General features: G+C 43.4%; 1 protein-coding gene across 6 annotated transcripts in view; it reads left to right on the top strand.

Moving 5' to 3' along the window:
• Positions 1-8,933: 8,933 nt before the first annotated feature.
• Mapk8 (mitogen-activated protein kinase 8) overlaps positions 8,934-17,188 on the top strand; it is a 69,456-nt gene continuing 61,201 nt past the window's right edge. For 3 of the 6 annotated variants that reach the window (NM_001310453.1, NM_001310454.1, NM_016700.4), the window contains exon 1: positions 9,129-9,272. The gene's annotated coding sequence lies outside the window, so the exon portion shown is untranslated. Of the gene's footprint in view, positions 9,273-17,188 lie in introns of all 6 variants that reach the window. The other 3 variants (XM_030247821.1, XM_030247820.1, XM_006519032.4) reach the window with 2 other exon arrangements.

The raw sequence follows: 17,188 nt of genomic DNA, 5'->3' as shown, positions 1-17,188 counted from the left end.
TTGAAAGATGACACAGATTTTGAGGTGGGCCAACCCAGCCCTGGATCTGGGACTGGCAGTAGCTGAGCTGGTCAGAGTGCAAGCTTTCTCTTACCTCCACCACCAGGGAAAGCTCTCCAGCACTGTTCTGGCTAAACCACCCAATGCCACCATCGGCAGGAGGCAAGGTCGGCTTTCCTGCTCTCCTGCTCTCCTGCCCTCAGGTCCAGCTCACCGGCAGCCATGCCTCCAGAGCCAGCTCTACTGGGCTGCCCAGTCAGGTGAGGGGCCCACTACATCCTGCAGGGGGCTGGGCCAGCTCTTCTGACTGTCTCTGGTGGTGAGAGGCAAGGGGGCACCCTGGTTTTATTTTATTGCATTTTAATGCTGGTTCTTTTTTATTATTATTATTGCATTTAACCTGTGAAATTGGGATGATTATAGGTCTAGGTACTGATTTCTGGATTTGTCTTTGTTGAATGGGTATTTTGTTCTTTGGTTTCTGTTTCCTTTCTGGATTTCCAGAGAGTGTGATGGCTGTGTATTGCCTGGTAAGAAGTTTTTCTTGGACCTGATAGTTGTGGCAACTGGGGGTTTCAAGTAAAATGTGTCTCTGGGAATAAGGAGCTGATACTTAGGAGTAAGGATAGGCGAGGGCTCTGAAGGTGTTCACAGAATGAAGGAGAGCAGAAAGCTCAACCAGGAAATGCTTATTCTGTCTCCTTGGAATGGGGAAAGCAGTAAAGAGAGGTCACCACGGAGGGTCTACTATAGCTCTGAGATGAAACTGAGGCCTTGTTAGCTCACCTGTTTCCCTGGCCTGGGCAGCTGGTGTGTTCACAGGGAATGCCTGTGTGTTGGTGGCTGGGATACTGGGATGAGTTGGGGGAAGGAAGGTTGGAGGAGAGATCTTTGTGATCCTTTGGGGCTGGGGTCATGGAGGAAAGGGGGACCACAACAGGTTTCCTGCTACAGAGCTGGGGATGAGATTTGGGGGGTTGGATCTGGAGGAGCAGGAGAGTTATGGATCTGATGTCAGCTAACTTGTTGCCCTAATCCAGAGTGGCATCTGGATTAGCAAGGGGTGACTGCTGGGACAAAGTAACAAATCGGGGTAAGGAGGTTAGAAAAAGAAGATCTGTGGAATCCACAGCAGCTGGGAACCAGGGAGCAGAGAAGGTTGCCCCAGATGTTCTGCTGCAGATGTGGAGATGAAACCTAGGGGATGGATAGGGGGAAACAGAGAGAAGAGATCTACAGACAGCCTACCTGGTTTTTTGCCAGGCGTGACCTCCATTTTTAAAGGACAAAATGACTTGCTTCCATGTGGATTTTACCCTGATCTCTTTTTTCTCTACCAATCTTTGGCCCTTCCTGCCCAGTCTGTCTTTAACATTTTATTTTCTTACTTTGTTACCTTAGGCACTTCCAACTGTTTTTTTTTTTTTTTCCTTTTTCTTTCTTTTTTTTTTTTTTTTTGACATCAATGGGTTTGCTTGTTTGTTTGTTTATGTTTTGTTATTCTTTCCATTTCCCCCTTTTATTGGATATTTTCTTTATTTACATTTCAAATGTTATCCCCTTTCCAGATCTCCTCTATAGAAACCCTTATCCCATCCCCCTTCCCTGCCTCTATGAGGGTGCTCCCCCACCCACCCACCGACTCCCACCTTCTGGCCCTGGCATTTCCCTACACTGGGGCATTGAACCAAGGGCCACTCCTCCCACGGATGTCCAACAAGTCATCCTCTGCCACTTACTCAGCCGGAGCCATGGGTCCCTCCATGTGTACTCTTTGGTTGGTGGTCCAGTTCCGGGGAGCTCTGGAGTGGGGGTGGTCCTGGCCTGTTGACACTTTGCTTCCCCCATTGGGGCTGCAAACCCCCTGAGCTCCTTCAGTCACTTCTCCAACTCCTCCATTGGGGACCCTACTCTCAGTCCAATGGTTGACTTTGAGCATCTGCCTCTGTATTTGTCAGGCTCCTGTTAGCAAGCACTTCCCTCCTGGTGTGGCAACTGTATATGGGATGGATCCCCAGGTGGGGCAGTCTCTGAATGGCCTTTCCTTTAGTCTCTGCTCCACACTTTGTCTCCAGATTGCCTCCCACTTCCAACTGTTTTAAATTCCTTCTTTCTACCCAACATGCCTAGGAAAGCCTTCTGAACTCTCACTGGAAGAGCTATCTCTGTCTTTCCATATAGGTTGACATGACTATAGAGAAATGTTCACAGTTCTGACACTGTGAATCCTGGCTCTCAGTCTTGGCTAAACACACTTTCTAATCCTTGACTTTATGATGGCCCTCTTAAATGTCCTGCCTTGGGTTATAAGCTGTAGGGCTGATTGAGTTTGGGGGACAATCTAGTAGTATATGGCTAATTTCCTAAGGGAAATTTTACTCTGTAAATTGTAAATTGTGTTTCCCCCTATCTGGGTTGAAATTCATACCCTAGAGACAAGCTCTCAGTATTTGGTTTTCTTCTTCACCCTTGCTCAATCTTCTTCTTTGGGGTTAAAATATTTAAAATATTGAGTAATATTCTGTTCCGATGTACCAAAGATCTGAATTGGCTTGGGTTTATAACTGCTGTGGCAGAAATGAAAATATTGAAAAAGGGGGAGGGGGTACCATACCTATCTTATTAGTTCTTATAAGAAAACAAACAGGGTCCCACTTCTATGTAAAAATTTTCTGTATTAGTTACTCATTTTGTCTCTGTGACAAAATACCCTGACAGAGGCAACTGATGGGGGAAAGGGTGTGCTTGGATTCACAGTCTATCATGGCAGAGAAGTTATGGTGTCAAGGACCCGAGGCTGCTGCCCACATTGCATCTACAGTCAGGAAACAGCAAGAGATGAATGCCTGTGCTCTGATAATGAATCCTTTTTTAAAGAAGTCTAGTACTCAGCCTGCAGAAGGGTGTTGCGATTCCAAATCCCGTCAAGTTGACAACTGATACACTCACAGGGGGTCCCTGGGCTTTTCATTTGTTATTCTTCTCCACTGACCACATGAAATAAATTTCCTTCTTCCTTTCACCATTACCATTTTTAATTGGACTACCGAGGATGTGTGGGAGATGCTTAATTTTTAGGACTGCAAGGTGTTAGGCTCTAATCCTAAGAACATTTGGAATTAACATTTAAAAATGTTAGACACAAGCCATTACTACACACACACAGTAGAAAATTGACATTTCAGGAATACGTAGATGATTCAGTGGGTAAGAAGTGCAGATCTCCAGGACTCATGTAAAAAAGTCAGGCATGGCCATGCAGATGCCTGTAACCACAGTGCTATAAAGGGCGGAGACAAAATGATTGCTGGGGCTTGCTGGCCGTCAGACTCTGGCTTAAAAGAATACAAGGAAAGTGATAGAATAGGATACTTAGTATTCTACTCTGGCCCCTATTCATGCACAAACACACAACATGCTCACACATGTATACCTACATCTTCTACACACACACACACACACACACACACACACACACAAGTTAATCAATATTTTTCAAATTAGCATTTCAATCAGTTAACATTTTAGTTGGGTAGGCTTGACTTGAATAAAGTCCTACATAAGTAGTTTTGCTTTTTTTTTGTCTTAGTCTTTACTGTTATTAAATCTCTCTCTCTCTCTCTCCCTCTCTCTCTCTCTCTCTCTCTCTCTCTCTCTCTCTCTGTGTGTGTGTGTGTGTGTGTGTGTAGGCCTGAAGTTGATGTCTTTTTTTTTTTTTTTGATAGATCTCCACTTTGTTTATCAAGATAGGGACTCTTGCTGAACCCAGATTTTGCTAATTCTCTTTGGTCTAGTTTGCCAGCTCCTCTCACCCCACCCCTGCCAGTGCCATGCCTTTACTGTAAAGTGCTGGGTTTACAGGTGCTGCCACCCTTGCCCAGCTCTTAAGTAGAATCTAAACTTTGGTCCTCCTCTGTTTGCATAGCAAGTACTGAGCCATCTCCCCAGACTAAATTCCACATTTTAGTTAATGTCTTTTGTCAAAAGGAAAGGAAAACAAAGAAATAAACAGAGGCAAGAATTCCTATATGTTAATATTAACATAGTTCACTAATGGTTCCAAGTGCTCACATTTGTGTAAAACATACAAGTCCTTCAAGTTATAAGTGCCAAGAATAGCAATCTAAACATATAATAAGTTTTTAAAAAATTAAAGAATAAAGTGGCCACAAATTTGAAACTCACTTATTTTTAGAAACTCCAGAAACAGATCAAACTTTGCCACATGCTGTTTTAGAAATCAGAAGTTTCTGGGGTTTGAGGGATAACTTGGTGAGCATGGTTTCCAACACTCGTGTGTGGCTGTTCATAATTGTCTACGACTCTAGCCCCAGGATAATCTGATGCTTCAGGCTCTTGAGAGCACCTCCATTCAGATACACTCATCCACACATAGACACATGCACAGGCATAATTAAAAAAATAAGAAACAAATCTTTAAAGAAACCATACATTTACAAAAGTCTACTCACCTAGAATTCTCCCTGGTGGGTACCAAGATAGACAGACTTAGTGGTTTCCATGGCTACACAAATCACTGTAGAAACCTCCTAGACAACCTCATCTCAATGGTTCAACAGTATACCCCGATGGCTCAAAACCCTGAAGACTATTTTAGCCGTCTCTGTCATACAATAAATCCTTGTATCTTTGCTTGTCTTATTGACTATAATGCCTGGCAAAGACCACCCAGTGATGGGGAGGCTTAGTTTGGTTCCTAGTTCCAGAGGCTACAGCCCATCCTGGCAGGGAAGGGCCCAGCAGCAGTAGGAGGAGGTCCCATCACATCTCACAGTCGGGGCAGAACGCAATGGATGCTTGAGCTCAGTTTGCTTCCTCCTTTTTACTCAGTCTGGGACCACAGCCCATGGAATGATACCACCTGTATTTAGGGAAGGCCTGTCCAATTCAGTTAACCTAATGTAAGCCATCCCTTTCAGATTTACTCAGAGATTTGTTTCCCTGGTGATTCTAAATCCCATCTACTTGACATTCAGGATTAACCATCGCAACTCCCAAATACTAAAACTCTGCCCAAAGGAGCTTCCAAATTGACAGCCTGTCACGTAAACTGCACAAGAGGCCAGGTGGCTCAACAGAACTGACACAGCTTAAGCAAAGCTAGTCCTCGGGACCCCAAACAGAAAAGGAAGGCAAAGCCTGAGTTGTACCAGTAGGGGAGAGACTTACAAGAATCAGACTTTCTCAGGAGTCCAAAGCACAGTCTAGACATAGACTCTATGCTTCCCAGAATAGAGGTGAAAAGGTAGAGATGATGACTAGAACAGGATGAAGAAAAGTCCCTGGAATGACATGATCTCAGAGCCTCCATGAACCCATGCAGGGTCAATTTGTTATGAGTGAGCTACACACTCAAAAAAAAGGAAAAAAAGTTATCAGGGCAGTTAGTATCTGAGCCTGGGTCCTAACAAGCCCAGACAAGCTAAGCTTAGCAGCTCATGCCCAATACACTAATTAAACAGACAAGCAATTGTGCAAAGCAGAAATGGGAGATTTATTCAATATGGCCACATTGGGAAGAGGAACAAAGGTTCAGTGAGCCCCTTCCCACTGGCATGAGGTTTAGGTTGAAATAGAAAGCAAGAGGTAAATGTAACTAAGCAGTGTTGGCCAATCAAGGTCTGGTCCTGCTCATCACTTGTCCCATCACCCATCCTTGTCTGGCTCCAATCTTCCTTGTAAAAATGGCCTGACATGTACTCAGAACTGTGTGAAATCTTCCCTGGGGGACAAGTTTCTCCTCTGACTAGCACCAGCCTTCAGTCTATTCCTTTCCCAGCATGTGATTCTTGGGGACATTCCAGTCCTGGGGACTAACTGTCTCAATAGTCTGATTGCCACAGGGAGGAACACAGGGTTTCTTTTTGGATTATCTCTGTTCCTGCCAGGATGTTACAGCATCACCAGAAACTGTCCTCTCCCTATCCATCATCATGGACCGTCTGTCTTTTAAGTATCCACTGCAGTGTAGAATGCCTTGGGTTCTGTATGGAACACTCACCTGCTCCAGTGTAGCTGTCACTTATTAAAGAGAGTCGCACTTGAAAGGCTCATAACTCTTCTTTTTGCCTTTTCCCATATCCTTAAACCTTAATCTCTTCTAACCACTTCTCAGACATACAAGCTATGGAGCAGGGAAGGCTGGCCAGTGATGTCAACCTTTTTCCTAGAATAAATTCTGTATGCTTTTTAGTAAGAAAGACAAAGAAAGCCAGGCGATGGTGGCACACGCCTTTAATCCCAGCACTTGGGAGGCAGAGGCAGGTGGATTTCTGAGTTTGAGGCCAGCCTGGTCTACAGAGTGAGTTCCAGGACAGCCAGGCCTACACAGAGAAACCCTGTCTCGTAAAAAAACAAAACAAAACAAAACAAAACAACCAAAAAAAAAAAACAAAAACAAAAAAAGAGAAATACATAACTGAGTATCATTCATCTTGGTTATCCTACTGTATTAGAGAACAATTTGTCTTCTCACCTCTGCTCTCCTGAAGGCTCTGTGTCTTTTCATTAGCATCAGAGGGCCTCCGGGATCATCTCTGAGTTGGGGAGGTGAGGCAAATCCTGTTCTATTACAGGGCCCTGGCAATGAGACAGTAGGCACATGTATCATACCTGCTTGCTGAGGGCCTCAAAATCCTGCCTCCCACAGACAAGGGTTCTTTAACTGGGTGTTAGAAGCTCCTGTCACTTACTGGCACCATAAAGAACAGTTTCAAAACCAACCTCTAATTGAGGTACTTTTGGCAAAAGCTAGAAATTCATAGGCATCCTTCTGCCAAGGGTTATTGATAGAATGCATGCTTGCCCATCTGGTAGGAATTGCAGTTTGGCATCTCAAGGATAAGGAGAGATTTGCCAATGGAACAGACAGGGGAAGCCATAACAGTGGGTCTTCCCTAAAGTCATCCGAAGGAAAAGGCCAGGAAGAGGGTAGAGTGGTAATTTTATGGGGGAGGGGGGAGAGTGTTCTGCCCCACTCTATCCCATATAGCTCCTGAGTAAGCAACACAGAAACATCAGACTTTATTAACAAACTGCTGGCACTGTGCAGGACAGGTTCTGAGCTTTTCCAACCCCCACCGTTAGGATATTAATAATAAGGTAAATGCCCTGTCACCTGCCATCTGAGTCTGGTTCTGCTCCATGTCTGTCCTCAGCTTCTCTTGGCCATGTGCTCATGGTCCATCCTGACTCATGGCGACCTCCTTCTTCCCTCTCCTCTGTCCTCCTCTTGGTCTCTACTTGAGATCCACTCACTCTCTCTGAAGTCCTGCCTTCCTCTGTCCCCTGCCCAGACACAAGCTCTAGCCTTTTATTCACCAATCAGAGATTACTGGGGAGCATTCTTGACAGCACAATGCCCACTTTCAGACTGCAGCCTGATCTTGGGGTGCAGAACTCAGCATCTGAATACACAGTGCACAAGACCAACCCCAACAAAAGGGTGCTGTCTTTGCCACCACAGGGGATCTATACATGTCCTGCAGTACCTTTGACCTATGAACTATAAGTAGAAACATACTCTGGAAGAGAAGAAAGTTTTTAGTAAGAATTGTAGAGGGAGAAGAGGCCCACCTTGAGAGATCAAGAAAAGCATTCTGTGATAAGAGGTTTGTTTGTTTGTTTTTTGTCAAGATGTCAGTACAATCATGCTCTCCACTGCTGAAGACATACCAGGGCCTTCCCATTACACCTGTAATAAAAACACCTCCAACACAGGATTTTGTTTTTATCAGTCTTCTCATTTTGCAATGTCTTCTTTGGTGTCCCAATAGAGCTGGCCTGTCTTCAGTTTTCCCAGTCTACCCCGTTCTGGAACTCCTTGTTCGCACATCAAGTTAACTCGGACATAATCCCTGGTCAAACCTGTTCTCAAATTAGGAGGCAGCTCCTTAGAGAAGGCTTTCCTGGCCTTATTAATACATTGGTTCCTTTCATAGTTGGATGTGTCCTTAATTTGCATTTTAGTGTCGATTTGATTTGGTGTATAGTTTATTATCTTGATACCACAAGAATTCTCTATAAGTTCTACTTATTGCTAGTGCTAGTACACTGCCTTTAAGAGAATAGGCAAGCAATAAAATATTTACTGGAGAAATAAGAAATTAAAATTAAAAAATTGCTGAGAGATAAAATGGGGGGAGAATAAATGAATGAGTGCTCACATTTGCTTCATGATAGCATCCCTGGAGAAAGACCATTTTAACATGTAATGGGAACAGTCTACCTGAATTTACTCAATACATATTTGTATATTTTGGAAATCACAGTATACTACACAGGTGTAAGAGAGACTGCCCTTTATTTCCTACTGTCAAAGCAATTGTCATACTTTTTTTCCAAGTTTAATATACTGTGCATGTAATATATTTTATATAAACGTAGAATCATTCTATATGTATGTGTTGCTTCTTTCTCTTAGTGATATTCTCCGTTGTTGGCGAGAATGCCTTTGAACTCTTTAAAGTGCTAAATATATTTTGCCTCATGAATGATAGTGATTTAAATACCTTTCCATCCATTGTCGAGGCTCGTCAGTTTATCCGTGAATAGTTAATATTTGCGAGAGCCGCAAGGACTTGCAGGTAAATCAGGTAAGGCAAAAAATCTGGAGCAGGAGGGTTTGGGGGGTAAAAGGAGGTAACTTCTTCCAGGGAGCTAGAGAACATCTACTCCTTGGTGGGTGGTAGGCCCTTGAAGAGTATCTGTCAAACCAGGACTCTCCGTGGTTCAGGTGTGTGCCCTGGCACGCGTGCCTGACCTTCAAACACTAACCCCTCCTCCCCGCGAGGCTAGCAACCATGCAGGCTTAAGCTATGACTGGTGTTTCGCCGCCACGCGCCGCCACGTGCCATCGCAGACCCGCCCCCTGCTGCTCCCGGCCCCGCCCCTCACACGCGGCCGCCCAGACGCTGCTCGCGGCCCCGCCCTCAGGGGAAAACCTCCGCTACTGCAGCCCGCCCCCCAGTGTAGCCACGCCCAAGTCGCGGGGCCACGCCCTCGTAATCCGGGCCCCCGGGGCTGGCCCGCCCCTAGGCCGCTCGCCGGCGCGGAGGCGGGGCCCTGCGCGATGACGTGGGCGGGCGTGCGCGTTGACGGCCCGCGTCTCTGTTAGTCAGCGGAGCGGCCGAGGCCGGACGTTGCGGCCGAAACGCGGAGCCGCGAACAGGATTGAGTAGCGGCCGCGGCCACCGCAGGACGGCGCCGTTCTCCGCTACGGGCTTCCAGGTCGCCGTTGGCTGCACTGCCGGGTGAGTGCGCGGGCGCCGCGGCTCGGGCGGCCGCCGCTTTTCCCCGGCCGTGACCCCCTCCCGGGAACGCGCGCGGGGCGGGGGCGGCGCGGGAACAATAGCGCGGGCGGCGGGGGCAGCGGGGGGCGTGGTCCACTCCGCGCGACCTGGCTTCACCGCTCCGGCCGGCTTCCACGTCGCGCGGGGGGAAATGGAGCGGGTGGGCGGCAAGTTCGGAGGTGCTCCCGCGGAGGTCGGGCCGACGCGACCGTGCATACGTCTCCCGCACCCACGGGGAGCGTGTTTTGACTGTGGGCGGTTTCTTTGTGCGGACGTGAGTGCCGCGACGCCGAGAAGAGCCGGGTGGCCGCGAGCGCGCCGGCCTGCGGGCCGCGCCTTGAGAGGGGCGCCTGCCGCTGACCTTTTGACTTTCCCCCGCCGCTGTCCCTTTGTCTTGCGCTTGGGTTCCTAGTCCAGACAAGGTAGAACCAAGTCCATTGTAAAGTACCGTAAGGAACGCATTACATTGTTATTCCCGAAAGTTTCCCATCCCACCGGGAATTTAATATCATGTTGACTGCACAGTGTCCGGTAGTTTCTATTTTTACTTCTGAAATTAAGTGATCTTTTCAGTAGAATTCTGGTCTGCCGGTCTATTGTGTTTTGAGATCAGCTTCCACCAAGTACCTGGTCAGTTAGAACATGTTTATTTCATTCATTCATTTGGCAACAGTTAGTGCTGTATCCAGGTGGAGAAGATGTGAAGGCCAAGAGAAAGACCCTTAAAAATTAGGGTAGTATGGAACAGAATAGATGTGCCTTTAAATGAGACGATTATGTAAGGGATGTATGTTAAGTAAGGTATTTGGCTCATTTGACTGGAACTTCCAAGGATAGTGTTAGGAAGAATATCCAGGTTTGGCTTAAATATACTACCTTTATTCTTAAATCCCACCCCCCCCTTGTCAATTTTCGTATCATTGGTAATGGTTACTTCAGTTCTCTTATTGAGGCTGTTAAACTTGGAAGGTTTACTTCTGTGTCTGACGAAGTAATCAAAATGGTACTTAGAGGCCTATTTTGCATCATTTCCCCATCACCAAGCATGGAAGTCATACTCATTGGGTTGATTGAAAGACTTTTATAGACAAAAATTTAAAATAAAGCCTTAAATTCTCCACGAAGTTTCAGATGTGTCACATACCACTCTCAGTTGGCTAGATCATAAATTAATAGAGGATGTTACCTGTTAAAGACCACCAAAGGGTTTGGAATCACTTTTTCACTTCTAGGTTAACTATTCCTGATTTTTTTCTATATAGTTAATAAAATAGAGGATTATGGCTTGTGTGTATAGTCATAAAAAGTTGAGTAGCCATACTTAAAAGTCAGAGATGCTCCAAACTCTCCAAATGAAACACTTACAGTGTCTTGTAGATAAAGGGGATTTACTTGGTACTCTGTCATCAAAGTTGAGAACTTTGTCCACTTCTAGTATTTTAGGTAAGAGCTTTCTCTAGTCATGTATGAATACACCCAGACACAACAGTGATGTTTCATTAAGAATCTAGCATGATTGCATTTATCTCCCTTAAAAAAACTTATGACGGTGGGTGTGCCTGCATGATGTTTTTGTGGGGTGGGGTCACACATGCCACTGTGTGCATGTGAAAGCCTAAGAGCAACTGTGTGGGCTTCATTCTCTTCTTCCACCTTTCTGTGGGGTCTGGACATGGAACTGGGTTCCCCTGCTTCCAGGAACCTTTACCCAGTGAGCCATATTTATCTTTTTGTGACTATTATTTCACAAGGGTTTCGATGATTTAAGTTTGAAAATCAACATGTAAATGTATCTTACAAATATTTCTAGTAGTTCAGCGCTGCTTAATTTCTTTAGAGGTGCTTACTAGAAAGGTTAAATCTTAACTTGTATTTAACCAACTCACAAAGCATATGGGTTTAAAAATCCAAGTTTTGGTGCATTTCCACTATTTGAAAAGTATCTTTTCAGTATGAAAGTAGTTCAGATGAACTTATTTACTGGTAAGATAGGAATGAAAAAAAATAAGAACATGACTTTGTTACTATAAGATATAGATCTTGAGACAGCAAACTTTTATTGCTTTATCTTGTTAAATATATTGGGTTCTGGAAGGGACTCCAGAATTAAGAAATTATTTGAGTGATTCAGACTCTACAAAGGTTCAGTTAGGTTGTTTTCTAAATTCTGTTGTTTAAACAGCTTTTTTTTTTTTGATACTTAATTCACATAAAAGAGTTACCCTTATAGAGTATACTTTTTAGTGGTTTATTTGTTAATTATGCATTCATCACTACTATACTATTCTGGGTCATCATTTTGCACAAAGAACCCCCACCCCTTTTAAAAATAATCTGTCTGGTGTTTGAAAGGAACAGAATATGTTACCTTAGTGAGTTTTATCAGCATGACAGACTAGGAAACTATATGCTTCCTGCTCCTTGTAATCCTGAGAGAAGTTAGCTGGAAAGGGATTAGTGTAAGAGTAAACTGAGGCACAAATGGTGGCGCATGCTGTAATCCCAGGATTTGGGAGTCCAAGGCAAGATGAGTTTGAGACTGTTCTGGGTCCCAAGCTAAAGAATAAATTGTACCAAAATGAATACAGTTAGGATCATAATCCATGACCAGTATTATGGAAATAGGCTGGAGAAGATGCTAGATGGCAGTGAAAGAGTAATTTGTTGTTAATAACTAGCTGTAAACCATCCTAGTGGTATCGAGGGGTTGCTGAATAGGAGCCAGCTTCTTGTTGCTTTGCTTTGCCTGTCACTTGACAAATTTGAGTCATCTCCATACTTGAGATACTTTACCTCAGGTGTAGAAGTATGTCTGACTTAGGAGTCAGTTCTCTAGATGACTGGTCAAGTCAGTGGTATGGATTTCTGACTGATGTAGGACAAGGAAGTCACAACCTGGAGCTTTACACATGAATCACTTGCTCTTTGAATTGTGATGCTTGTTGTCTCAGTCCTGATCACGGCCTAACCATTCAGGAGCTATGCATTCCTACCCTAATGCAGCTCTGGTTCAGGATTCAGAGTTCACTAACAGGTGACAGGAGTACTGACATGAGTCATCCTGCCATTCAGAGCAGTAGGTGTGCCTAAGATAGTCCAGGAACCTCTGCTTCCTTGTAGTTTGTCTTTAGAAGTGTGGCATCTGCTCTGCAAGTTCTTCGTTGGAGTTGTTGAGTGACTGGAAAACTTCAGGCAAGAGAAGTAAGAATCAGAGAAAATTATTAATTTGTTTCTTATCAGACTTATGCAACGGTTTTTGATAAAAGCTAGATTTTTTTTTCTTGGAGTGGCAAATTCTATTTGCTTCAGAGCACCATGCCTTCTGATGACATACTCTTCCAAGACTATGGAAGATGGGAAAATGGGAAATTCATTATTCCAAGAAGCTTATGGGTTTAAGGCATGGTTACATAGTGAATTATGTTCCTTTAAAGGACAGGAAAAGCCTCACCCTACCAAAGCCTGCTGCAGATCTCTGAACACTTTCGGGGTGTGTGTGTGTTGGGGGTGGGGGGCCTTTGAGAAATTTTTTGCCATTTTCTGTATGATGTAAGTTATATCACAAATAGAACAAATAGCCTACATCTCCTGTTACATCTTCAGCAATATCAGATTTGGTTAAAATTTGCCAAGTTTTTAAAAAAGTTTAGGAACCAAAACATAGGAGGTGGCTAGCATGTCTTTAGGATCATCTCTGAGTCCCACTCCATATTCCACATGTAACTAATTTTGTGACATAGCTAGTTCAGGTTATGCAGCATGTCTAAGCCAGCCTTACTAGCCTTTAAACGAGAAGACAATACCATACTCCTATAGTGTCCCGCAGTTTACTTAGGCAGTGCATGAGACTGCTGTGGTTCTTGGTGGTAGATAAACCTTCAGGAAGCTTTAGAGTTTTCAGGAAAAAACATTTTTTTTTTTCTGTTTTAAATGACTTAAAAATGTCAAGTGAATTTTTAATCATTTTGATGCACAGTACATATTCAGATTCTTCAGGATATGCCAGTTGTTTCTGTCTGCATCTCTGGTGGATTTGTTAAAGTATGAAAATCTCAACTAATCTGAATTGCCTGGGATTATTTGTGTTAACATTTGGACTGGTAATCCTCTCTGATTTAAAATTTGGAATCAATCCAAAAACAAATAATTATGTCTGGTCTAATGCCACCACTCCACCCCACAACCTACCCCCCCCCAAGCCATTTCTCACAACACAGTAGTATTCCCTATGCTTTCTTAGGTTTGTTTTGGCAAATATCTGCAAAGTAGGAATGTAGGAGCTGAGAATAATTCTAATCATGTTACACAATCAAAGAAAATGGGACACTGCCTTATCTTTTATGTTTAATCTTATTGAGGCCTTCGACGTGAAGAATGCAAATTTATCAGAGATCTGCTAACTACAGTAGTTCTTTGGAGTTATTAGTGTTCTTTGCAGTTTCTGGGGATATAATAAATGGTATATGGCATTTCTTGTTCCTTCTTGGGGATAGCAATAATGAAGACACTGATGTTATATAAGACAGATTCCCTGAGAACCCATTCTATGCCACTTTAGGTAGTAGGTGGTTTGGAAGCCTGACAGGTACTGAAGTAAAGTCAAATCTCTATTCTATAGTCTCAGTCTAACTTCACAGAGAATAAGGACAAGCATGCAAGCAAGCAGAAGCAAATATGTTGGCCATTTCATTAGGAAATTTCTTTTGCCTATGAGATATTTGGAAATGTTCCAATCTTAACATGGCTTAGCCTACCTTTAAAAAATATTGCTTGCTTTGTAAAGAGCAGAAAGCAAAGTATCTTTCCTAAATTTGGTTATAGTTGAAAGTGTACAGAAGAATCAAAATCACAAAACACAAACCTCACTGAAGTTGTTTCAACAGAGTATTGAAATAAGTTTATGGAAAGTATGAATAGCAGATGATAGAGAAGACATTGCATATACTACAGTCCTCCAACTTGTATTGAGGCTATGAGGTAAAGCTTGATCTGTGCTCAGAGCACTTTTAAGAAATAAGTATTTCTCCAGTACCGAGTAGCTTTCTGATGTGCGGAGGACCCAGCCTGCCAGCCATTAGGTTGCTAAGGACAGCTCCATACATCTGCCTTGCTTGGGAGGGAGCTTTAAAGCAGTGAAGACTTCACATTTCCTGAAGGCTGTTAGTGAGGCAGGAACTCCCTCTTCCTGAACTCATGAGAGGATGGGTCTCTGGCTCAGAAGTTGTTTGAGTCAACTGAAGGCTATAGAGATAGGGAAGAAGCTATTGCTACAAAGACTAGAGAAAGGACCACTTTGCAGTCAAAACAAAACTCAAAGCAGTAAGGCTTTGTTATACTGAGAATTTATTTACATTTCATTTAATTCTGACAGAGAAGTACACCAACTTCAGCATTTCAAAGACTTAAAAAGTGACACAGTTGACCTTCTCACTGTGCCAGCTACCCACTAGGAAACTGTTCCTGTGGATCCTTCCAAAGATAGTTGATTCAAGTACAAGTGAATGTAGATCTCTCTTATTCGAAACTTTGGTCTGGCTATATTTCAGAATTGGGGCTTCTTCTGTAAGATCAATTTCAGAACGATGATAAATGCATCTACCATTTTGTGCAAATCCTGATAGGAGGTATATCTAACCTTTTGACAGTGACAAGACCTTGTTAAGTGTAAGGGCTCACATTTGAGAACTGGATAGTTCCTCAAAAAAACAACACCTTCAGCTGCAGCACCTCCACCACCTCCTCAGAGTTTTAAGAAGGCTTACTGTTTGGTGTTAAGCCACATTACTGACCTCAGCTAAATGTAAGCTCACCGGCCACAGGTTGAACATACCTGCATGTAATCAAACATTAATAAGCATAGGTACTACGATAATTGGCACGAGTAAAGATACATTCTCTTGCCAGTTCTTGTCAGATTTTGCTACCATAGAGGGCACACTTATTTTAAGAAACATTTCACCTTTATTTTCATGGATTTTGGTCTTTCCCAAAGGGGACCATACTGAATACCCACTGTCCCTCTTCCCTTTGTACCTAAGTGTTGTAGAATTGCTGTTCTTTGCAGATTTTTTCCCCTAATAGAGCTTCATTTCATATCACTGTGTAAGTAACATTTTAGGTAGCTTTGTGATATTCCACTGTTCTCTCTTTGGCCTCCTATAATAAAATGCCTTACATAGGGTAGATTAAACAACAGAAGTACGTTTCTCACAATGACCGGTTGGTTTCCTAGGTTAGGGCCCTCTTTTTTTCTCCCTATATTCTCACATGAACAGAGAGTGCTTCAGTCTTTTCCTTTTCTAGGGACATTATTTCACCCTATGAGCTCATCTAACATTAGTACTTCCCAATGGTTGCATCTCCGAACACTGTCATTGTGGAGGTTATGACTTTGCATTTGGGGGCAGGCACAAACATCAAGTGCTTAATTTCATCATGGTGGTGTGCCATTTGCCCAGGTGTGTTGGCACATGCTTTAATTCCAATGCTCTGAGTTTGAAGTCAGCCTAGTCTACACAGTGAATTCTAGGGCTACATCTTGAGACCCTGTCTTTAAAAAAGGAAGGAGAGCTTTTAAAGGTACTTGCTCTTTTTGATATATAGTTAGGTTACTTCTGACCAAGTAGATTATCTTGTGCACACACCACTTGATATTATGCAAAAGGAGGGTATCTTATAGGATAAACTTGTAGAGGTAAAACTAATGGCTCAGAGTGTTTATGCACATGTAGTTTTGATACTTGTAACTAAAATCCAATTTCCATTGGTCCTGCATTGGGTAAGAATTAACTACTTTTTTTTCTTCATTGCCCTTAGGAGTTAGATTAAGAGTCATGGAAGGGCTATTTGTATTTTCTTTCTTAGGAACTGACTTTATCCTTGATTTGGTGTTCATTTTCTTAGATTTGTAAAATTTATTTATTTATTTCCATATGGAAAGAGCTGTAGAGACATCAGTTGTGAGCAAGAATGCCCATGTGAGTGCTGGGAACCAGAAGGGCCTCTTGGAGAGCAGTAAGTGCTCTTAGTTAACTGCTAAGCTATCTCCAGCTCTAGTTTTTTTCTATTTTTTGTTTAAAAATTTCTGCTGTTTTCCTTTTTCTTTCTTTTTAAACTTTTTTTAATGTTTTATTAATTCTTTGTGAATTTCACAGTCCCACTCATCCTGTCCCTTCATATCTACCCTGCAACCTCCCCCCAAAAGAAAACAAAAAATAAAAATAAAACAGCAAAAAAACAAAACAAAACCTTTTTGCTGTGGAAGCTGCCATATAACACTGTGTGTCACACAGTGTGCCCCTTCTGTCCACACATCTTCATTTGCATATGTCCATTGCAGTGAGTCTTTGGTCTGGTTTGAGGCCCCTGTCTTCTAGTACTCTATTAATACTGGATCCTTGCTGGGACTCCTCTCAGATATCCTGTTGTTGTCCTGGGTCATGGAGATCCTGCAGCTTTGGATCTGCAGGACTGACCCCTTACTCACTTCAGCAGTTCAGAGATGGGGTAGATATTAGAATGGGTCAACTCAGAGCCCTGGATCTGGGCCTACATGGAAACTGAATTGGTCAGCCCTCCAGCACTCCTCTGAGTCACTATGGCTAGCTTCCCTGCTTTGCCCAGGCTCTCCCTCTCTCATGACCTAGGGGGCTCATCTTACCTGACTGCATTTCTTTGTTTGTTGACCATCCCACCAGTTCCTGGCCCTTAGAGTTGCTGGGCATGGTAGCAAACACTTTGAATTTCAGCATTTGGGAAGCAGAGGCAGACATGTCTCTGTGAGTTGAAGGCCAACCTGGTCTACAAAGTCAGGACAGCCAATACAGCCTGGGCTTGTTACATAGAGAAACTACATCTTGACACCCACTCACCACCCC

This window comes from Mus musculus, chromosome 14 (assembly GCF_000001635.26).
Source record: "Mus musculus strain C57BL/6J chromosome 14, GRCm38.p6 C57BL/6J".
Lineage (NCBI taxonomy): Eukaryota > Metazoa > Chordata > Mammalia > Rodentia > Muridae > Mus > Mus musculus.
This window is presented reverse-complemented; position numbering and strand designations above follow the sequence as displayed.